A 23,569-nucleotide genomic window follows, 5' to 3' on the forward strand; every position below is an offset into this window, starting at 1 on the left:
TACGCCACCTGCAAAAACTCTACTGACCTGTGGCAACACCACAGGTGGGGGGGGGCGGGGCGCGGGCTACACGGGGATGAGGCCCAAATCCCAGAGGCTGCCAAAGTGAAAATGTTCCAGTCTTTCCCCTGTACCAGGTGTGAGTCACATAGGAGAAAGAGAGACCTGGAACGGTTGGTTCTAAGTCCTACCCGAGAGGAATTCTAACAGAGATTGAGGGGTTCACCCCAGTGAGAGTCCCTATGAGATAGGCCACTAGAGAAACACAGGTGGAGGGAGAACAGTAGCAGGCAGTCTGAGAGAAAATGCATCATCCCAGGTCTTGGGGAAAGCTCCTGAAGAAGCCCCCAAGAGAAAGGGCTAGCTTTAAAAACTGTCAAGATCAGAGAACACAGAGCCATATACAAGGGTACCAGGGTAAGGATGACCTTCCTAATCCTTACCATTTCCTCCCTCTGCTTTGACCATGGAGGGAGAGGAAAGAGAAATGTGAGGTAGAAAAACAGAATGAAGGCCAATCTTGCCCCACCTCTTAATGCCCCCACCACTGGGGAGGGCAAGGAGATGTGATATGTCAGATTTAGAGATCTGATTAAAATTCTCGGACTGGACAGCCTAATTCCTGACTGGAAACTGTGTTAGCAGCTCAAAACGTCTATATCACTGTCTAGCCCATAAAAGTGAGAACAGATTAGATGTGCCCTGCTAAAATCTTCATCTAGGAGCAGAGGAAGATTATCCCGCTGAATACATTAAAAGGATCGTGAGAAGCAAGTCACATGTATACTTTAGAACGTACATATATTCATAAACTGTACTGTGAATTTTCTCCATTTATATTATCAACCGAACCATTTACATCATCTTCATTAGAGTGCTTATCACATTTTTAATTTTAGTTAATATGCTAGTTCAATTAATAACTGTGTCCCCAACTAAACTACAAGCTCCATAAAAGCGAGGACCACAGCCTGTCTTAGTGACTACTTGCATCCCAGCACAGAGTTCACTGTCTGACGTAGTATAGGTGGCTTACAGGTTAAGTATCTGCATAAATGAACGTGATCTGACCCTCTTTCCCTTTAATCGCTTCCATTCCTATAACACTTGTGAGACTTTAAGCTCGCTGTCTCAACTTACCACCATCGTTCCAAAGGCAGATGGTCTTAACCTTACTTTATTAAGGTACAAATAATAGCTCAGAGAGACAAAGTAATTTGCCCAAAGCCAATTAAAGTTAGTAACTAGCCTAGTCTTTTTTTTTTTTTTTTTTTTTTTTTTTTTTTCAGCAGGGGCGCCTCAGTGGCTCAGTGGTTAAGCGTCTGACTTCGACTCAGGTCATGATCTCACGGTTGGTGGGTTCAAGCTCCATGTCAGGCTCTGTGCTGACAGCTTAGAGCCTGGAAGCTGCTTCAGATTCTGTGTCTCCCTCTCTGCCGCTCCCCCACTAGTTCGCACGTGCACACACGCATTCTCTCTCTCAAATAAAAGTGAAAAAAAACCATTAAAAACTAAAGTTTACTCATTTATCTTGACAGAGAGAGAGAGGGAGGGAGGGGAAGAGAGAGATCAAATCCCAAGCAAGCTTCACACTGTCAGTGAAGATCCCAACACGAGGCTCAAACCCATGAACCGTGAGATCATGACCTGAGCTAAAACCAAGAGTAGGCTGCTTCACCAACTGAACCACCCAGCGCCCCTAGCCTAACTTTTTGTACTGGTCCTCCTACTCCTACCATTGTCTATGTTTCCCCTCCCCAAATCTTGTAGCACTAACTCTCACTCTTGCACAACGAGTCTCTGTTGAAAACACTTGGGCCTTCTCTGTTGCTGTTATGCCCAGACAACACCGCCAGGCTCCCTCACCTCTTTCCATGGACTAAAGCATCTCACGGGTAAAAGGTAGTTTAAAGGTCACCTGGTCAGAAATCCCATCTGATGTTCCATTTACCACCAAATCATCCTCTTCTTTTTGGAAACTTTTAATGATGTAAAGCTCATTATCTTTTTAGGCTTCCAGTTCCATTATGGGACAGCTCTGTTAAATCTAGATGGCTTCCCACCCAGGAACTGCATTCTTCATCCTAAGCATCAGACCCAGACCCAGAGGTATGCACTTTATGCTATTAGGACACCCTATCGCAGGTCCTCAAGCCTGTCCCCTCCTTGGGGGTCATGCTAAGATTAACCAACGAACTAGGTGGAGGAACCGTGGGCATTCCCGAGTGGCTTCTGATAAGGTATAAGTGTCTCAGTGAGTTTGAGTATGTGTATGTGAGTATGTGCACCCGTGTGCATATTTAAGGAATGGAAGGGAAGGCAGGTCTACAAAACTGCCAAATCCTAGGAAAACTGATCTCCTGATCTGACCTAATTCACAGCTTCTTCCCAAAATATACAACAATCAGCCCATTTGCAGAGGGCAGCTATAGCACACAGACTTGCTTGGGTGTGAATTCCACCTCTTCCATTTCCAGGTGGGGGACCCTGGACAAGTCAGTTAACCTCTCTGAGGCTCCATGTTCTCGCCTGTAAAATGTTGATACTGTTAGTACCTAAATCTTGGAATATTTGGAGGATCAATGCGAAATAGAACCCGATGAGGAATTTACAAATTCTAGGGTGTCCGGAGCATCGTCAGAGTTATTTTTGTCCCAGCCCTTGGCCTTCACCTCAGCGTTATTCAGTTCTTGTTCAAGTCTGGATCTGTAAAGCTTCCCTTGTAACCTGCAGCGCTTTAACCACACTGTCAGGAATTTCTCCCCAAACCACCCACTTTCTATCTAGTGGAACACGGCAGACAAAGGTAGAATTGAACACTTAAGTCCAAAGCTACTGAGTTAGATTCCCTGATTTAGGATCCTTCTGGGCAAGTCACTACCTCTCCAACCTTGGTGTTCCTCGCTTGTAAAATGGGAACACTAATTCCTGACTGAACTGCTCTGAGCGTCAATTAAGAGATGCAGCCCCAGCAGATTTACACCGATGATATCATATGGCTCTTCCTATCATACTACAAATTAGGAACAGTTACCCCCTTTTATAGATAAGGAGACTGAGGCTCAGAGTGACACAGTATAACCTCACAAGAAGATACCTGTTTCAAGTGAAAGCAGTAACATCTCTGAGGAAGCAGTTAAATCTGAGGAAAATACTCTCTGCAAGGCAAAGAGGGCCAGCCCTATACACTGCCCAGTACCCAATATCCCAGTGGTGGCTAATGTCGTTTAATGTTTGTTTGCAAATTAGAATCCTTCAATTTTTTTTTTTTTTTCAAGTACTAAAATTCCTGTGTGGCTCTGCTGTCCTAAAGAAATTAATGGGCAGAGTGAAGAATCCCAGTACAGTTCAGTGGACCCCAAAGTGGGCCTTTCCACAGTCCAAGGTGTGCTCAGGCTTCCTCTACCCCTCCTGGAAGGGAACAGTCAGTATTGAAGCTTATCATTTACTCCTGCCTGTAGTGGGACAAGACGGGCCCTGGCCAGTAAAGGGAGGCTGGAGAAAAAGGTCATCTGTGATCTCCTGCTGCCCTCTAGTGCCTGCTTAAGATGATTGCTCTTGGGAAAAATGTGTTCTTCCATGCCAAAGAATGATTGCTGTGTGCAAAGCAACTTGCTAGGAGCTGAGGACAGCAGGTAAAACAGTAAAGCCTTGGCTAAAATACAAGGAAGCCTAGTGTAATTACCGTAAGGCAACCATTTGCTTAGAAAGCCTATTTGCCAGGTTTGCAGCCAGGCAATAGGGGGCAAGGGAGCTGAGGGGTGAAATTATGAGCAACGATTTGTTTCAATCCCAGCAGTACCCAAATATAGAAATTGTACTGAGTGTATCCACTAAGGAGAAAAAGCCAGACAAGAGGGAAAGAAGACACGTGGGAAAGATCATCAATGGAGCAGAATCCTATAGGAACCAGGCAGAGATAAACTCCCAGGGAGTACAGGAAAGGATGTGATCCGAATATAAGACAAATGTAAGTTGGAATTTTATCATGAGGCCAGGGCCTCTGGGCACAGCTGTGCGAGTTGTGCACACATGTGACAGTAACAAGGCAAGGGGGTGAGTAGGATCTGAATCCAGACTCAGCCCCACTAGCTGTGCCTGTGCCCACCGGATTGAATCCAAGTAGAAGAGCACTATTTCCTGATTTCTATAAAAGCTAAGTCATGGGCTAGCCGAGGCCTTGCATGGAACCATGAACATGCTGTCAGAGCCTCTGCTCTATTATGTTTAAAGTAAGGCTAGTCTCACCGACGGCACAAAGTTGTTAGAATCTGAGATAATGTATGCCCATGCCACCCAAGAAATTTCAGTTCTTATTGTTACTACTATTATTATAACAAACTAGTTTTATTTTTAAGAGATGGTGGGATAAGTCCTTCAAGAAAGGGAAAGGGTAGAAAGGAAATTCACATTTCCTGAGCTTCCCTTATTTTTTTGCCAAGCACAAGACATTATGAATCTCACTGGCTCCTCGTGACAACAGTGCTTTTGGACTAGGGAGTATTACAATTGTCACAACCATATTTTACAAGTGAGAAAACAGAAGTTCTGAGAGGTGACAGACTGCAGCCAAAGGCTATTAGGCATTCAGGGCAACTCTAAAGCCCATTTTCTCGCCAATGGAGCACAGAAGCATCATTAAGAGGAGGCCTGTCCTCTCCTACCTGAGATCCCATTCTCCCTGTTTCTTAAAAACTCTGCTCAAAACTTACCCCCTTCAAGGAAGCATTCCAAGATTAGTTAATCCCCAGTGCTTTCTCCTCCCAGTAGCTTCTTAGGCTAGGGGTCAAGGATGAAATGCTCAGAAGGTATCATTCCTGGATAAGGCTTAGGGAATGGAGGTCTCTGGAATGCTAGTAACCTGCTTCAGACAGAGACTCCCAGATCATGCTGCTTGGAAATGACCTTGAAGCAGGAGAGCAGGCCGGCAAGACATACCTGGTCACCCTGCAGCCAGCAGGAGGTTGCCAGATTTGAACATCAAGGAGGGTGTGACCCTGAAGTAGGGTCATTTGGAAGCTCTGGTGTGAAGGGCTATCAGAAAACAAACTTCTACTCTCTGGCCACTTTCCCAGGAGGTTACAGGCTTGTGACTACACTTCTAACTCTTTCCCCTGAAATCTTAATACTCAGGTTAAAAGGTCATCTTTAAACATGCTGACAGGCAATAGTTTTGGAGAACAGATTCAAGGTGAGTTACTTCTCCCTTTAGCATCCCTCTTCCCTGTAAGTGTGCTGCTAGGGATAAGGAGAGGGTCTAATGAGCCCACCCATCAAAAAATAAAATAAAAATAAAGGGCTAAGACCATTAAAGACTCCTTCTCATATTGCTGAGGGAAGCAGTAAAATTAACATTAATAATAGCTATGGGGCTCCTGGGTGGCTCATTCTGTTGAGTGTCCAACTCTTGATTTCGGCTCAGGTCATGATCCCAGGGTCATGGGTCAAGCCCCATGTTGGGTTCCGCACTGAGCATGGAACCTGCTTAAGATTCTTCCTTTCTCTCTCTCTCTCTCTCTCTCTCTCTCTCCCTCTGCCCTTCTCCTCCCTTCATGCTCTCTCTCAAATTAAAAAAAAAAAATTAGGGGCACCTGGGTGCCTCAGTCGGTTGAGCATCCGACTTGGGCTCAGGTCATGATCTCGCAGTCTGTGAGTTCCAGCCTCGCGTCGGGCTCTGTGCTGAGAGCTCAGAGCCTGGAGTCTGTTTCCGATTCTGTGTGTGTGTCTCTCTCTCTCTGCCTCTCCCCTGTATCTCCCTCTCTCTCTCTCTGCCACTCCCCCACTCATGCTCTGTCTCTTAATGTCTCAAAAATAAAGATAAGCATTAAAAACAATTAAAAAAAAATTAAATAGTAGCTATGATTTTACAGGGACATATCACAGCTCAGATGTTCTGTCATTTACTATGTGTACATTGTCTCCTGTGGTCTGTAAAAATCCTAACAGTGAGAAGTAGGTTTTGTTATCACTTTTTAAAAGATGAAGGAATGGGAGGCCCACAGAGAAGAAATCAATGGTTGGAGTGAACTGGATTTGCAGCCACTTTGACTGGTTTTACTTACTCTAAGCATCTTTCACTATTGTAAGCTGTGTCCAATCTGCTAGACCACTGGAGATTCAAGGCTAGGCAGTTATAAATTCTGAAAATTGAATGTGTAATTTCTGTTACTTCTGCCCATTACATCATAGTGATTAACAATAAAAACCTTAGCATAAGAATCTATGGACAATCAGTAGGTAATTGGTTGAAAAATTACGGTGTATCCAGACGGTGGAGTCTATTTACTTAAAAAGGGAATTAGGACAATCTTTATATGTGATATGGAGTAATCACAAATATATTTTATTAAATGGAAAAAGCAAAGTGCAGAACAGTGTTTATAGTGCTTTCTTTTGTACAAGAAAGGAACATAAATATATATATTATATAAATATGGGATTTATATAATATGTATATATGACCTATATACAGATTAGATAGATTTTTCAATAAGTAACACTTAAACAATCAACTCAAACTAAAAAAAAAAAAAAAGGTAAACCAAGGGGGAGCAAGGAAATAGGGCCAAGGGGACAAGGATAGAAGCCAAAGTTTTTTGAATATATCTTTTTTTTAATAAGTTTTAGCTTTGGAATCATGTAAAATTATTATATAATTTTTAAGTCAAAAAAGATAAAAACAATCTCTGCAAATTAAATGCAAACTGAAAAAAACATATATATATATATATATATATATATATATATATATATATCACAGAAACAATAATTATTTTAAGTGGCTTTTAAAATGCAGAAATTTTGATTTCATGTTTAATGAGAAATATTCCAAAGGAAAAAAAATCTGCAAATAGAGCTTAAACTAAGATTTATTGCTAGCTATAGTATTGGTATTGTTATTTTGTTATTTATTTGCTATAGCAAATAAATAAGCCATTACATTACCATCATTAGGAATGAACATTATAAGCAGAAGAAGCAACTACTTCAGGTAAAGAGTCAAAGAAGGTGAGAAAAATTCTGTACACTGAAATTTTCACTGGAAATCATATAAACTTATGATTTATTTTTATCTTTTACAAAATAAGCATTTCATAGTTGTCTCCACTGAAAAGACCTAGAAATGAGGACAGCTAATAGCAATGATATCCCTACTGCCTAGACTCTTGTTTTGAAATACCACTGCCCACTAAAAGAAACAAAAGATTCTTGGAAAAATTCCTTACTCCAGCTCTGGAAGAGGTATGATACAAGCTGTGCCTGGGACATCTTGCCGTGCCAAAAAGCAGGATCTGCCAAAGGCTGATGTGGTCATTTCAAAAGGACATAGAAACCCATCTAGAGGGGCTCACACTGGCCTAACATTGATTGAATAAACTGAACATCAAAGAGAATAATGACTGAAATTGATTGAAATGGATCAAATAAATAAGTTTCCTGTAATTCATAGTGTACTTCAAACCAAAAACCAAAGCCAAAGCCAAAACCAAAAAGCAAAAAAAGCCTATTGATCACCATTGGGGATGGCTAGGACACTAGGTCATTATCTGAAAATTGATAAAGGAATCCAGTAATAATCAAGTTTTATTGCATGAACTGGATTTCAGGGTAAGTACGCTTTTCTTTATGGCAATACTGCCAGTAACAAAAGGTTGGAAGAATGACAGAATTACAAAATTGCCATTTTGTAAGCTCTAATAAAACAAGAGATCTGGACAGCTCTCATCAATTAATCCTAAAATCATTAGCAGAAAGGATGATGGGAAAATGTCTAATCAGTGTATAAGAATTATACCGCCTAACCTGCTGATCAATCATAATATCACTAAAAGTAGTAAACCAGACAATTAAGTACCTTTGATACGATGCCAGAGGAAGCACACAGCATGGCCTGTATGCTGGCATTCCTTAGGTCCATGGATAAAATTTAAGAGTCTGTGAACTTGTTTATGGGAAAAAAGGCATCTTTATTTTAAGTATCCTATAAAGGCAATTTAGCATTTTCTTAAATTATGAATGAAGGCAACAAACTATAGTAGTGTACCACTTCCTATGATTTTGACAATCAAATTCACATATATTTCTATCACATTACAGTTTTTAAAAATACAGGTATTTCCAAATACTTACATTCAGTACTACTTAGAAATTATAAGTTATTAGACTCTCCACTACATCTTGTTGTTAATAAAGAAGCACACATAACATTACACTACTGACTTTTTTTATATTTTGATAACTATATCTGATATCATGTCTTTCTTACATAGTTTCTATGAATTTAATTTTATGAATTTACAAACATGATTCTGATATAAGTGGGTCAGCAGTCTTCATTCATTCTACACAGTGGGTCCAATGGGACCAAAAAAAAAAAAAAAGTGATGAATCGCTAGGAGAAAAGAACAAATTAACACAAAGAGGGAGCCATCAGCTAAATCTGCCAAGTAGACAATTCTAAAGAACACATGAGTCACTGTCTTCGACAAATAATGGCATGGGCAAAATTTTAGGTGTGACTGCTATAGACTAAAGGAGACCAAGTACAACATGTAGACATTTTGATCCTTATCTAAACACACTCATAAAAAAATAAAACTTATAAAAAAAGTTTTTTGAAGCATTTAAAGAATTTTGAATATGAACCGCTAGATGTGATAATGATGCTGAGATATTATGTTAAAAAATAATGGTCTGTTAGAGATACATACTGAGATATTTAAAGGAGGAATGATAGGCTATCTGGGATTTGCTTTAAAAGATTCTAGCAACAAAAAACAAATTGGGATAGCTGAAGCAAAATCAGCAAACTATTGACAACAATAATTGCAGGGTGATGGGCACACAGGGACCCACTATACCATTTTCCCTCTTTGTGTGTGTACTTTTTCTCCATAAAACACAGAGAAAAAAGGGCTGCCAGAGGATTACACAAAACCAGTAAATGCAATTATTGTTGGGGAGTAGAATGGGGAGGAATTTTTCACATCTACAGCATGTATTGTTTTGATGCTTTCTTCTAAATGCATTTTCATTTGTATTATGTTTAAAAGTGAAAAAAAACAGCAACCAAATATTCCTACTTTTGTAAAAATAAATTAGAATAATGGTTAGCAGTGACATGAGAAAAGTATATAAGGTAGAGATGGGTGGGGGTAAGGGAAAGGAGATTGTCTCTGTCTGCTGCCGGCCAGTCTCACAGACTACCAATTGATGGAGTGGGCCAATGGTAGCCACCATAAAGAGAAAGGTGGATGAAATCCTGGAGCAATGATAACAGGAAATATGGAATGAGGTTGAGAGGTGGGACTTAGCAGGAATAAGGCCCATGGGAAATTTTCCAGCAACCCTCACTTAGCATTGAGTTGAGTTGAGGTTGATGACACCAAACAGGCAATGTTCTCTGAGCAAGCCTCTGAATGCTACCAACATTTATCAAGGATCTACTCAGTCAGTGACTACTGCTGACCTTTGACTATAGGCACTAGTTCAAACTATTAGAAAGTGGGTCTGGCCAATGCACATACATGTGTATGATATTAAAATAAAGCTTCAAAATTCTGAACCAACTATTTCCATATCAGTTCAAGAAAATTTAAAAAAATCCTCCCTCACAAGGACATTTATGTAGCCTTATTTGTGATGGTTAAATGTTTAACGATAGGCTTCTCAACTTGATGAAGTCTTACCTGGCCAGTTTGACAACCATGAGGGCCAAATACACACACACACACACACACACACACACACACACACACACACACACATACATTTTTCAAACATTTCCCCATTTTAAGTAAATATGAAAACTTACATTTATTAGAAAAACACTTGTTGGATACCCAATAAAGTCATAAGTATACATTAAAAGAGAACCTTGTAAATGAACCTTGTAAATTTATAGGAACATAACCAATATAATGGTTATATTAAGGTGATGAATAAAGTTGACTCTTTGTATATGCTCTTTTATGCTATAAATTTAAATTGAATTCAAATGTCTATTGAGCACTTACCATGTACTGGGTGAAGGTCAGACTGAGAAATACACAGGTATTGAGTATGGCATATGTAGATGAGAGTCAGAGTTTCAGCAGAAAGTAGGCTAATGACAGGCAGTCAGACAGATGGTAGATACATAAACAGAATAAGAGATTGAGGGAGGGAGGAAAGGATGAAACCTCTAAAATGGCCTGCAATGATCTCATGTCCTTGATATGCACTGCCTATTATAATCTCTTCCACTTGGGTAAATTGCTTTCAACCAACAGAATACGGCAGTTGGGGATGTCGCTTCTGTGATTAGGTTACGAAAGACTGCGACTCTTGTCTTGCTCAGACCCTCTCTTGATTTGATGAAACGGACTCTCATGGAGCAGCTCACGTGTCAAGTACTATCAGAAACCTCCAGCCAAATGGCAGCAAAGAATGGAGGCCCTCAGTCCAACAACCCTTAAGGAATTGAATCCTGCCATCAACTACATAAACGATCTTGGAAATGATCCTTCCTCAGTCAAACCCCAGCCCTAGCTGATAACTACACTGTAGTCTTATGAGAGACTGTAAAGCAGGGATCTAGCTAAGCTGTGCTCAGATTCCTGACTCACAGAGACTGTGGAGTAAGAAGTGTGTTGTTTTAAGCCACAACACTTCAGGGTAGTTTATTATTCAGTGATACATAAGTGATAGAGATAGACAGATATAACTTTATTCTATCATTTCATGGAAATTCTAGCAATTTTAAACTTCTAGGATCAAACAAATTTGGTTAGGATAAAGTAGAGTTTTAACTCCTCCCATTTTCTCCTTTGTATTCTATAAACACAAACTCCTCTTCCTCCTCAGAATTCATTGGTAATAAGAGATGAAGGGGAAAATATTTTGTCAAAAATACTATAGATCACATTAATGATAATAATGGCTCTAGTAGCCAACATTCACAGAGCACTTACTCTTTACCAGGCTGTGCTTTAAAAACCTGGGCTCTGTTAAGTCATCCAACATTCAAACATTCCTATAGGTCGAGAACTAATAGTCCCGTTTTGCAGAGGTGGAAAGTAAAGTACAGAGAGGCTAAACACCTTTTCTTTTTTTTATTTGAGTGTGACAATGAGCTAGGTTGTTTTTTTTTTTTTTTCGTATAGCAATTTTTATTTATGTATATTTATACTTACTTCCAAGGATTTTTTATTTTTATTTTTTCATCATGATAAATGTACTCTTTAATCCCCATCACCATTTCACCGATCCCCCCCACCCACCTCCCAAACCTACCAAACCATCAGTTTGTTCTCTGTAGTTAAGAGTCTGTTTCTTGGTTTGTTGCCCTCTCTCTCTCTCTCTCTCTCTCTCTCCTTTTATCTTCAATGTCATTTGTTTTGTTCAAAGTAAATTTTACAAGATTCCACAGCTTGTCAGTTGCAGTAAGTTACCAAGCTTCACCTCAAATCACCTTTTGCTCAAAATAACTTTCCAGGTAGGGGGGACTGGGGTTCCAAACAGGTCTGACTCCAAAGCCCCTTTCTCTTTCTACTACACAAGGGTGGACTTAATAAAAAAACAAACAAAAACAAACAAACAAACAAACAAACAAACACCTTGTTTATAAAAAGCGCAATAAATTACACATTACTACAAGACAGGCAATATCCTAAAATGTAAATGTTTAACATCTAATATTTCTCATTTTGCCCCCCAAAATCCTATGGGTTAGCTACTGTTATTCTCATCATTAGGAAAATAAAAAAGACGTTAAACTAGAAATCTTAGCAAATGGAGAAAATAGTGCTTATCTGATTGGGTGATGCTATCGGTTGAACTGCGTCCCCCAGAAAGATAGGTTGATAGCCTATACGTCAGAATAAGATTTTATTTGGAAATAAGGTCATTGTTGATGTGATTAGTTAAGATAAGATCATACTGAAGTTTTAATTAGGTAAGATGGTGGTCACACTTAATCTGACTGCTGTCCTTACAAGAAGACTGCGACACACCCAACGAGATGAGGAGAATGACACGTGAACATGGAGACATACACAGAGAAAATGACCACAACAAGATGGAGGCGGGTATTGGAGTTACGCTACCACAAGCCAAGGGATGCCTGTGGCCACCAGAAGCTGGAAGGGGAAACGAAGCATCCTCCCTCAGAGACTTCAGAGAAAGCGTGGTCCCACTAACACCTGGATGTCAGATTTCTAGCTTCCAGAACTGTGAAAGGATAAATTTCTCTTGTTTTAAGCCACCCAGTTTGTGATACTTTGTTATGACAGCCCTAGAAAACGGATGCAGGTAGTTTAAAAGTTAAATGAAAAAAAGATTATGGTGAAATGCTGAATAAAGAGTAAAGTACTCCACAAAGAGTATTTTAGAAACGTCTCTGTGTATGAGGAATGCTAATATTGTGCCAGAGTACGCAAAGCCACGGAATTAAAATGAGTGCCTTTTCCCAGGGTATTTATTTTACTCTGAGATTTTTGAGGGAAGTGTGGTAATTAATTTCACTGGTAAGTAATTTAAACATTAAAAAAAAAAAAAAAAGCACAGCCAAACATTTTTTTTTTTTTTAAATGAGGAGAGAAAGGGTTTTTCATTGTTGTAGTTGTTGTTCCTTAAAGGCATGCTGGGATGATATCTCCAGACTGTCAGAGGAGTGCAACCAGCTCCTCTCACTGGGGAAACATCAGAATAAAAACATGATGAGTCCTGAATGGAGACTTTGGGTTGGGAACTGTGGTTTTAGGCAAACAGAGTGATAACTCCCATCTGGTCTGAGAAGAGGGTATAGGTGAGGTCTTAAGGTTGGGAACAAACTATTTGACGGCAGCCCTCCCATCTCCCCAGCCTCTAACATGGGGGGCTGATAGAAGTACTCCCCAGTTCCCTATCCAGAAAGGTTTCTTGCCATCCTGGTGAAACAGGCCACTCCGACTCTCCAACATGGCAGAAACTCAGGACAGAGGGCAATTCCTGCTGTTCCCTGGCATTGCTGCCCAGAAGAGCTCATCGGAGTGTCTTTGTCTTGACAGGATCATGCTCTGTGGTCAGAATAATAGCCACGATTTGCCCCACGATCCTTGAATTCCTAAGCATTGTCATCTCTCCTTCTCTTTTGATTCTTATGAATAATCCCCAATAAAATAGAAAGCTAGCTCCCATCATAAAATGTGAGTAGTCTTTGTATGGTGGTTCAGAGCAGGTCCATGGGCCTAACTGGCCTCGGTTTGTATCTCAGTCCTGTCACTTCCTAGGAGGCTAAGGTAGGCAAGCAAGTTAGTCCCGCTGAGTCTCAGATGCCTCTCTGTAAGATGGACCTACTAATCTCTACTTGAATCATTGCTGTGGCAATTGTGATATGTGACCGTAACTACGAAGTGTTTGGTATATTGCTGATGTTCGAAAAATGGTCCCCTTATACTCAACTGACTCCCTGAGTCATTCTGCAGCTTGAGTAAGTGTAGGTCAGACAGGAAATGCAGTTCGCTTAAAATCACATTTCTGAGTCTCACTCACTCAGCAACTCTTATGTGCTGGGCACTGTGCTAACAGATGCAAGCATTCCTCCTCCCTTGGCCCTGGAAGGTTCTGTTGCACCTGCTGGCTGACTGCCAGTTTTGAGCAAAATCTGCCCCAGGGCCCTTCAGTCCCCAGCTGGGCTCCCTCTTCAGTCCACTCCTGACTCAACTTTTTCCTGGTCTGTCTGGTCAAAACCCTGGGTAGCTATGAACTGCAAATATATCCTTGAGGTCTAAATAGCTTCTGAACTCTATGTCAATCCAGGCATCCAGCCCCAGGTCTGTTCAAAGCATGCCGTAAGTATGCCAACCCAGTCTCCCTTTGCCCTCAATATTTGAAATGCTGGGCACTAGGGCTTCTGAGAGCAGCTGTCTAAAGACTGTAAGAGCTAATTATATTTTTAAAAAAATACTCTTAATTAAGTGCAAACGACTATGTATTCATAATTTTGGTTAATCCTTATAGCAAAACGTATGTCCATTTAGAAATAAAGAAATGGGCCAAGAGGTTAAGCAAGATTATTAGGGTGGGTTCTCATCTAGTCTTGGGTCCCAATCTCTGTTTTATCCTTGTGAACACGTGGCCTTACTGTGTAACCATCTGGGTGTCAGTTGCTTATCTAACAGGGTGGTTATGAGAATTAAGGGACTACGCATGGGAAGTGCTTAGCTGCAGCCAGACACCAAGTGCTCAGAGGTGGTAGCTGAGTTCTTGTTTCCGTTGTATTATCATTGTGCAGGGTCATATACCTACGTGGTATTTCCAATTCAGGACCATGCAACCTCACCCCCTGTCCCTGCGCCTACACTGTACACCACGTGGTCTGCTGCACCAGCAGGTACTGGACCTGGAACTGCCTCAGGGGCCACAGGTGCTCAGCAGCCCTAGGCCTGACTGGCTGTACTGTGGGCTTCCTGGAGGGCGCTTTGCGTTGCAGGGGCAGCAGGTGCAGAGCGCGGTCCCCTATATACCTCTGTTGCGGCCTCCCCACCGAGCAAGGCAAAGACTCCTCTCCCTTGAGCACTAGGTCCATCGCATGAACTAGAGTCTAGGCAGCCGCGTGTCCCAGGGAGAAACACGGAGCCCCAGAAACTTGCTCTGTAAGCGAGTCCAGCCTCCGCGCCCGCCCCCGGGGGAAGCTGTACTCTTCTCCTGGTCACTCCCTCACATGCGCTGGCCGCACTTCCGAGACGCCCTTCTGCCAGGAGCCCAGGCTCTGCTGAGGCCCGTTCCTGGACGTCACGGGTCAGCGAAGCGGGTAACGCACATATTGGAATCAGACACGAGTTCTGACTTAGCTCCGGACTCGCTGAGGGAACCTGGGCGGGCCGCTTTCATCTCAGTTGCCCTGTCCGCTCAAGGGGGGACACAAAGCGGACGCGCGCGTTCCTAGGTCCCCACGTCCCCAGCTGGGAGCTAGCTTCTACTCCGCCCCTGAGCTACGGACGCTCGGGTCCGTGTGACTACAAGCCCCAGCATGCCCCGGGGGCGGGGCGCAGTGACGGACAGACGGCTGTGCGAATTAGCGCCCGCCAAGGGGCGCGCGGCGGCGCGTGCGCAGAGGGCGGCGGGCGGGTGGGCTGGCGGCGGTGGACGCGTTGGAGCCGCGGGCGGTCAGGTAAGGGGCGGGAAGGAGGGTCCGGGACTGGGGACCGTGGCCTGAGTCGCGGGCCGTGGCTTAGCGGCGGGGCGGGGGGCCGCGCTGGCGTGCAGCGGCCGGCCCACGCCCGACTGGCAGGGTCTGCGGACCGGATCTGGGGGGCAGGACCAGAGTGGGGGTGGGGCTGCGAGGGACAGGCTCGGGAGGGATCCGAAGGGGCTGAGGAGCTCAGAGGAGATGCAGATCCGCTGGGAGGGGAGCGAGGGCCTCTCTCAGAATACCCGGTGCAGCATCTCGGGAGGCCTGAGGTAATGTGGGGGTCCTCGAGGAAAGAGGGGTGCAGCATCTGGGAGATGGGAGGGCATCTGAAGGCCCTGGAGGCATCGGGGGTGCAGAATTTCGGAAATAAAAAGGAACTGGGGGGCTCTGATGAGGTTTGGGGTGCCGCATCTCAGGAGGTTTGAGGCAGTCTGGGGTCACCATGCATTTGAGGGGCCAAAACCTGAGATCAGAGAGAGCAGGGCCTGGGGAGGAAGCTTTTTCCAGATGAGATCTGGGGAAAATTGAGGGCGTGAGTTCTTGGGGGAATCAGTGGGAGGCAGTGTCTTGTTAGCAAGGAGAGATCAAGCTGAGGTTTGAAGGCAGCACATGACATGGGGTGGATAAAAGGGGAAGGAACCAGGTTTGAGGCCGGCAGACTGCCTGATGGAATGCAGGAGTTGGGGGCTCAGATTGAGGCGGGGCACAGAAGTCTGGGGTGTGCAGTTGGGATGCTATGCTGGGATGCAGGGCTGAAGGCTGCAGCGATTTGGAAACAGATGAAAGGATCTATGTCAGAGGCATTTGGGGCACATGAGTAAAGAATTGGTGAGGGCTGCAATACAGAGCCCAAAAGGCTGAATTGTCTGTTGTAAGACGGTTGGGATTTAGGGAGGGTTGAGGAGACAGGCTGGAGACATACTAACTGGGTTATAGAATGAAAGGGCTCTAAGGACCCTGAATAGGTTTATGGATTGGTGTCTCGGGCTGCTAAAGGAATTTTCCTGAAGTCTGCATGGGAGGCAAAGGGAGTACTATACTAGAGTCCCAAGGCCCCGGGGGGTAGTGTGTGAGAGTGGACTTGAGTATGTGGAGTTTAGCAGAGTTCAGGGGTTCAGCAGCGGAGTCAGAAATCTTCAGGGATCAGGACTCCTGAAGGAGCCTGACTCTCCACGGGAGGGGCAAAATCCCCCTCCCTCCCTAACCAGAGATTGCTTATCACAGGGCAACTATGGCACTGCCAGTAACTCTGAACCCAGCCTGGGCTGCTGCAAGGGGTAGGCTTGGGAGGAGGAGGAGACAGTGGTTAAAGGAGGCGGAAAGCAGGAAACCGTTCAAGGTCATCTGCCTAAGTATTCCTTCCCCTGCCCCTCCGAGCTGTGATTGCAGATAGTATGGGAGACCTCCAGGGGATGAGTAGAACAAGACCTCAGGCCTTACCGTCCTTATCAGTTACATAAGTAGACTGAATTAATCCTGAATAAGGTCCACTACAGCTCCAAGAGGCAGTGACTCTGTGAGTGAGGTGTTTGGGCTGGAAAAGAATGACAGGAAGAGGGGAACACTGAGCATTTAGTCCTGCACCAGGTTCTAAAGAGAGGGTTCCTAATGAGACATGTGCAATACCTGGAAACGTTTTCGGCCCACACGGTTGGGGTACGGGGGACTACTGGCCTCCAGTAGGCAGACGCCAAGGAAACTGTTAAACATGGTACAGTGCACCGGTCAGCCTCCCACAACAAAGAATTATCTGGCCCAAAAATGTCAGCAGTGCCAAAGCTGAGGACCTCTGCACAGGAGTCAGATGTTCTGGATTCAAATCCTGGCTCTCTGTCTTCCCTCCTTTGTCATCTTGAATGAATTACTTAACCTCCCTGCGCTTGGCTCTTCATCTGTAAAATGGAATTGATCACAGGACGACATCATAGATGACCGTGAAGCTTCAGTGAGAGACACCAGAGTGCTTCGTGTCTGGTGCACAGCAAGCACGCAAAATTTAGTAATGTGTGATTTTTATATGTGCTTTCTTACTCAGTTTTCCTCACAGCACTAGTCAACAGGCCCTACCATATCCAGTTTTACACGTGAGGCAGCTAAGGCTTGGGAAGTGACTTGTTTAAGGTTCCATAACTAGGGTGGCAGAGCTAGGCTCATACTCAGATCTCCGTAGCCTGTAACCCTGCATATTCCCTCTTTCCTTGCTGGGGCCTGCTTAGTCTTACTGTCTCAGCCCCTTCCCCTCTAATGAAAGAACTGCCCATGAGTATTGCTGAATATCAAATTGCACTCGAAAGGGGACAAAACTATCTCAATTAGGTAGGGAGTAGCCCTGGACTTTGTTCTGGATTTGCTCTTAGACCAGGACCAGTGGGCAGATAAGGGGAGGAGCCTGAAGTTAGATGGGATGAGGTGCTAGGGACTGAAGGGTGAGGTGTGGAGGCCGCTGGCTTGAAAAAAACACTTCACAGCAGAGACTGAAGCCGAAGGCAGTCACGCTCTGGAAAGTAACTCCTGGTTCTAAATGATCTCTTGGGTTTCTTGCCCCTGGGACAGAGTAACAGCATTTGCTCTGTCAGCTCCAGGAGGACAAGCTACGGCACTGCTGAAGCCAGTTCAGGAACACAGTAGGACTGCATCAGAAGGCAAGAGATTTAGCTGGGATAGTCATACGCACCGCTATGGAAAACGTGATAGGAATTGAATCAGCCTGGGAATCAGAGGCTTCAAGTCCAAAATCCCTCCTCTGCTGCTAATTTACTAGGTGACTTTGGACAGACACTTCTTAGCAGCCTCAATCTATTAAAAATAAGAATAGCAATCATTTACTGTTTATTATGTGCATTGACTCAGTTAATCCTGCCAACATTGTAGATGTTATTCCATATTTTGTAGATGAGAAAACTAATAGGTTAAATGCTTTACCTAAGGCTTCATAGCACAGCGGGATGTGAGCCCAGGTCTGTCTGACTCCTAAGTTATATTATACTAGTTTCATTAGAATGGCTTCTCCAACATTTAAACCCTGTGCACCTGTGTCTGGAGAGTTTGGTAGTTAGGTTTACAAAGCCCTTTGGGTAGATCACTGTCCCTGCACACTGACATGCTGCCTCTGTGACAGTCCTTCCATTTTGTCCTTTTGGTATAACAATTTGATTTAAAAATCATTCCTAGGTGCCTTTACGAACCTCTCAGCCAAACTGCCTAGAGCCAGTGGTAGCCTCATCAGCTAGGGAACCGTAACGGATGTTTTGAGTTGATGTGGTTTTATGACTGGGAGTTAACACACCTGGATTTGAATCTCAGTTCTACTACCTACCAGCTTTGAGACTCTGTGTCCTTATTTATGAAGAGGAATAACAAACATGTATTTCACAGTGATTACGAGAATAGGAGATGATGTATAAAAGATGCCTGACATCCAATAAATGGTAGTTTTATAAGAGCACTTCTAAGAGGAAGGCATTGCTAGAAGGGAACTGAGGGTTGCTTTGCCAAATTTCAGTGACCCTAAGCAGCCCCTGCCAGTCTCCCCCCAACTCCCATCCCCTCCTCTACCTTTCCCAGGATCTGCTTCCTGACCCTTTCATCAAAAGCTCATGGTTAAGTGAACATGTGTTGTATGTAGATAAAGCAACTGGAAGAGGGGTGGGTGAGTTGAGATGAGTTGGAGGTCCTCTGAGAAAGGACTGTTGGTTTTTCCCATATTCAAGATTCTTTGTCACATTGGCAGCATTGGTATTAACCCAAACGTTTGTGGAAGATATAAGGGAATCTTTCCAGCGCCTGCTGTTTTAGAAGAGGAAGAAAAGTGTCTTTCCAGCAAACTCTATTATTGGTTTAACCTATTCTTGACATACTTTAGCTGAGGTTCCCTTTTCTACAAACATTTTCTTCTGAGTTGTTTTGTATGTCTCAGACTGGTACAGCTTTGGGGGGAAGTCATGCTTGTGTTTCCCTATAAGCTCCTACTTGTTGAGTTTCTCTTAGCTGTTGGCAGGTGCCTTAAACGCCCTGTGTAAATAAACTTCAGACCCTCTTCCACACAAGATTAGGCAGGTGTCACGAGAGGACCTCCCTGACTTTGTTAAAATCGCTCCTGTTAGCACCTCCCAGAGAGCGACCATTGGGGGCCCGGAGATGGTTGTGTACTTGGTCAGCATTCCATTCAAACACAAGAGGAATACATACAGTTTAGAAAGGAAATGTGATAAGCCTTGCAAAACCACCCCCCTGCCAAACCAGAGGAGGGTGGCAGTGGAAGATGAACTTTTATGCTTTGTGAAAGGAAACGTAGTACTATTTTACATGTTTTCTGGTTTTCAGGTAAGTCGCTCTATTCATGTTTGGGTTTGTTCAAAATTATATCCCTAGTGTTTTTATGGGGCTAGACTCAGTGTGTGCTCAAGTAAAGATTTGTTTAATTAATTGCTTGAAGTTCTTCAGTTCTGCTGACGGCCTAAGCCCCCAAGGAGGTGACACATGTACGGCCTTTGGGCATCTCTAATCTTTTGATTCAGAGATCAGGTAAAAACTCTTTGGTGAAGGCTCAGAACTTTTACTTTTGAAACTTGAATATTTGGTATCTTCATACAGTATGCCTGTTGTAAAGTGCGTATTCTTTTCTTCTCATTGGCTGAGTAGTGGCTGCCCCTGCACTCTTATAAATACTGCACAGTTAATTGTATGCTTCCCTTGGTGCTATACTAAGTGTGTTATTCACATAATCCCATTTAATCTTTACAATAACCTTGTGAGGAAGCTACTGTTGTAAATCCCGTTTTCTTAGATAAACCAAGAACTAGAGAGGTTACTTAACTTGTCCAAGTCTCCACAGTGAGCAGTAGGGCCAGGATTGAAATCCAGAAAGCCTGATTCCTGAGCCCTCTTTCTTAGTCTGCATAATACTGGTCACCTCCAGTTCCTGTCTTTTAGTCCTTGTTCTTCCATATGATTAGCAAGTTCTCGATTTCTCTCTCCTGGATCTCCGTTTACTCATCTATTTTACTCTTTGAGATCACTACTAATTCTAGCATTCCATGTTTAGTCCCGAGTAGAAGAAGCCTATTTTCTGGGCAAAAGAAGTTGTGAATTCATGTGGCAGTCAGTTTCTAGCATGAATACCTAGTGTCCTCAATCAAATTCTTTCAAAGCTGGCCAGTCTCTTTATTAATCTTCATGTGCTTTTATATGTCATGAAAAGAAAGACGTGTCATCCTTTGAAAATGTAGTTTATAAACTGAATGCTTGGTTTATACCAGTACAAGCTGTTGTTATTGTTAATACCATTGCTGGTTGTTACTAAAACTATGATAGATAGCAATTTTTCATTTCATACCTGCCGGTTTCCAGACTAGGCACTTCACATGCATTATCCTTAATTTCTTATTTTTTGTAAAGTAAGAAAACAAATTTGGTGAGGTTAAATAACTTACCTATTGTCCCACACCTTGAAAATGACAGTGCTGATTTGACCCCAGTTCTGTCTGACTTCAGGGTTCATGGGTTTCTGTTTGCTTTTTTGTTTTTTCCTGCTATCCTGGTTGTTTAAATCATGGACTGGGGAAAGCCTGGTGGTGCCAGAAACGGCTGGATTAGGCTAGGGTAGGACTGTAGAATTTTCCTGAGTCTTAAGGCAGCTGAAGCAAACACAGCTGAAGGGGTAGATTCTCACCTGAAGAGCTGGCCTGGTATCAGTAGGCAATGTGCAGTATTAATCATGAGATCAGAACAGTGATGGGAGAGTGCATGGGCTGAGGTGAGCAGTCAAGAGTTGAGAGTACAAAGACACAACAGGAAACATATTCAAGGTATCATGAAGTCAGACAACACTATTATAAAGAACGTGTTGGGGGTTCGTTCTGATTGGTTTTAGATTTTATAGCTCGCAGAAAATGGGCAGCTAACTTAGAGACTTGGGATGGTTAGACAGTTCCTGTCACCCATCTGGCCCTTTCATGGAAACTGAGTTTGAATTAACTTTCCATCTGAATCACTGTCAGTATTAACAGTAATGGTTAGATACACGCTTCTGGAGGAGAGGGAACGTATCTGCTTGTCACACAGAGCTCTGTGTCGGGCTAGGATCCTACTGAAGGCACTGTTCCCAGCTCCTAGAGATGGGAGACATAGTTTAGGCTTTTTCCAAGTCTGAGGTATATCCCTGATGCTTTAGTGATGGCAGCTCCAGCTTTCCTGGCAAAGCATGCCAGCATTAGAGTAGGAATCCTTGACATTCTCCTCTGCCTCAGAGAGCCTAGTGAAGCTGCAGGCAGCTGAGGTATTTTAGGATATGGATGTGGGCATAGTAAATTCATTTTTCAAAGTGGATGGCTTAGACAGGGCGGTAAGAAGCTTTTTAATTGAAGGAGGTGGTACGACATTCCAGAAAGCTGGGGAAAGAATTTGCTAGTATTTTTACAGGTTGGCAGGTTTGTTTAATTAGCTGATCTGCAGTGCCAGCTTTGGGAAGAACAGATGTCCCTTGCATTGTAAGGTGACATGCTCTTGATCTAAACACCAAATGTTGCCCTCAGTCTGTTGTCCCAGATGATGGAAGAAGGGACCGAAGCTATTGGTTTAGAACTAAGGTTTGCATGGATTCTGAGTTGAGGTTTCTCTCAGCATTTCTCAACTACTGTGCCCAGACCCATGGCATTTAAGAAGTCAGTATTAAGTTTCAGATATTCACTTGAGACCTTATAGGTTCATGATACGTGATAATGTGTCATTTTGTTGAGACGTGGATTTGAATCATAATGGTTTGCCAGGCTGCTGTGTGAGAGTGGGTCACCCAGATAATAAATCAATATAGCCCATTTTATAGAAGCTAAATACCGTAACAATAGTATTGTTCTTTCTTATTTGTGGAGAAAAGGATATGCTATAAGACAGCGTTTCCCAGAGTATGGTCTGGAGAACACTTGTTAACAAGTGTTATTACACCAGTGGCGGGGGGCGGTGGGGGGAAGCTTGAAGTAATTCTGGGTTAAGCAAAGTTAAAGGTTATCTGTACTGCATGGTTTTACCACGTGTGGGCTTTGTGACCCTGAGCCAGTGTTTCTGAGCCAGTGTTTCCTCATGGCAAAATGAGATAATAAAAACAGCACCTACTTTATAGGGGCATGAGGCAGATTAAATGAGATTAAGTATATGAAGCATCTAGTGTGGCATCCAGCACATAGAAGGTACTAGATGTATATTGGTTTCCCTTCCAGTAGAAGGGAAGTGGGATTTCAGAGAGGTTGGATTGCTTTTGGATACTGTGTGTGTCTGCTGTTGAGTACTTGTCAGATCGCGATGCAAAGCTAAATACGGGGAATTCTGTAATACGCATCTAGTACGCATCTCCGCATAGACGCCCTTTCTTCTGTACGCGTGGAGAAAGTTGATGGCATTTGCGGAGCTCTTCTCAGCTTGCTGCATTGTCCTTAAAACCCAGCTAACTTGCCCTCCTCTTCTCCTTGATGGCTGAGGATCTGCATTTCAGGACAGCACAGATGTGGCTGTAGAATTTGCATTTAAGAAGGGCTGCAATTTACCCACATGCCTCACCTTGCCAGATCTGTTCATTCTAATTTGGGGTATAAATACACAATGACAGAAGTCTCAGAGCACTGAGATCTCTGTTCTATTTCATGAGCATATGTGGATCAAGGTGGGTGGGAGTATTTATGGCGTGTACTTAGAGAAGCAGGGGGTGTTCCAGGCCAAAAATAAATGGTCTTGATAAGGCACTACTGGTTTTTAAATCACTGGGCTTGAGTCTTTGGTTATCTTAGCTCCACCACTTTCCTACTTCAATCTACTCATTTTAGTGATTGTACTTCTGGAATATTGCTCCCATGCATCTTCCTTCCATTTCCACCCCTTGCTGTCTAGTTCAGGCTCCCTATTACCTCCCCCAGGCGGTTTTGCAGCAGCTTCCAGACTAGGTTCTCCGCCTTTTCACCTACTCCATTCAAGCTCTGATCCTATCAGTTCTCTGCTTCAAAACATGCATTGCTTCACCATGCCCGTCAAAATGAAATGCAAAGGTCTCATTTCGGCTCTGAAGACTTCTTATAATTATTCTCATAATCACGCCAGTTACTTTAATCTACCTACATTCTCCCCACAGTTTTAACCTTAAGGATGAGAGAAAATAGAACTAAAATTTATCTAAGACTTTTTTGGTGCTAAGCCAAAACTTAGCATTTCATACACTGCCTATATCATCTCATGTAATCCTCGCGTTGACCTTGTGAAGGCGGTATTATTTCATTGTACAAATGAGGAAACAAATGTATACAGGCAACAGGTTCTCCTAATACCCTGAAGTTCTTGCTCTTCCCCTTGCCTTCTAACCTTTGTTAAGACTGCCCTTTGTCTGGTACTCCCTTTCTCCCATCTCTACGTATCTGTGCACCCTTCCAGAGC

The 23,569-nt window shown here is 43.3% G+C and overlaps 2 protein-coding genes across 8 annotated transcripts in view; one reads left to right on the forward strand and one right to left on the reverse strand.

The window, feature by feature from the left end:
• ASTN2 (astrotactin 2) overlaps positions 1-23,569 on the reverse strand; it is an 873,390-nt gene that overhangs the window by 189,839 nt on the left and 659,982 nt on the right. The gene's annotated exons all lie outside the window — the stretch shown is intronic.
• The window catches only part of TRIM32 (tripartite motif containing 32), a 32,880-nt gene that overhangs the window by 5,200 nt on the left and 4,111 nt on the right, over positions 1-23,569 (forward strand). For 2 of the 7 annotated variants that reach the window (XM_042963756.1, XM_042963759.1), the window contains exon 1: positions 15,099-15,133. The exons of 1 other annotated variant lie outside the window; for it this stretch is intronic. The gene's annotated coding sequence lies outside the window, so the exon portion shown is untranslated. Of the gene's footprint in view, positions 1-14,754; positions 14,774-15,084; positions 15,134-15,338; positions 15,424-23,569 lie in introns of those variants that run through there. 4 more of the 7 variants (XM_007094333.2, XM_042963757.1, XM_007094331.3 and 1 more) reach the window with 4 other exon arrangements.

The sequence above is a fragment of the Panthera tigris genome, chromosome D4 (genome assembly GCF_018350195.1).
Source record: "Panthera tigris isolate Pti1 chromosome D4, P.tigris_Pti1_mat1.1, whole genome shotgun sequence".
Taxonomy (NCBI): Eukaryota; Metazoa; Chordata; class Mammalia; order Carnivora; family Felidae; genus Panthera; species Panthera tigris.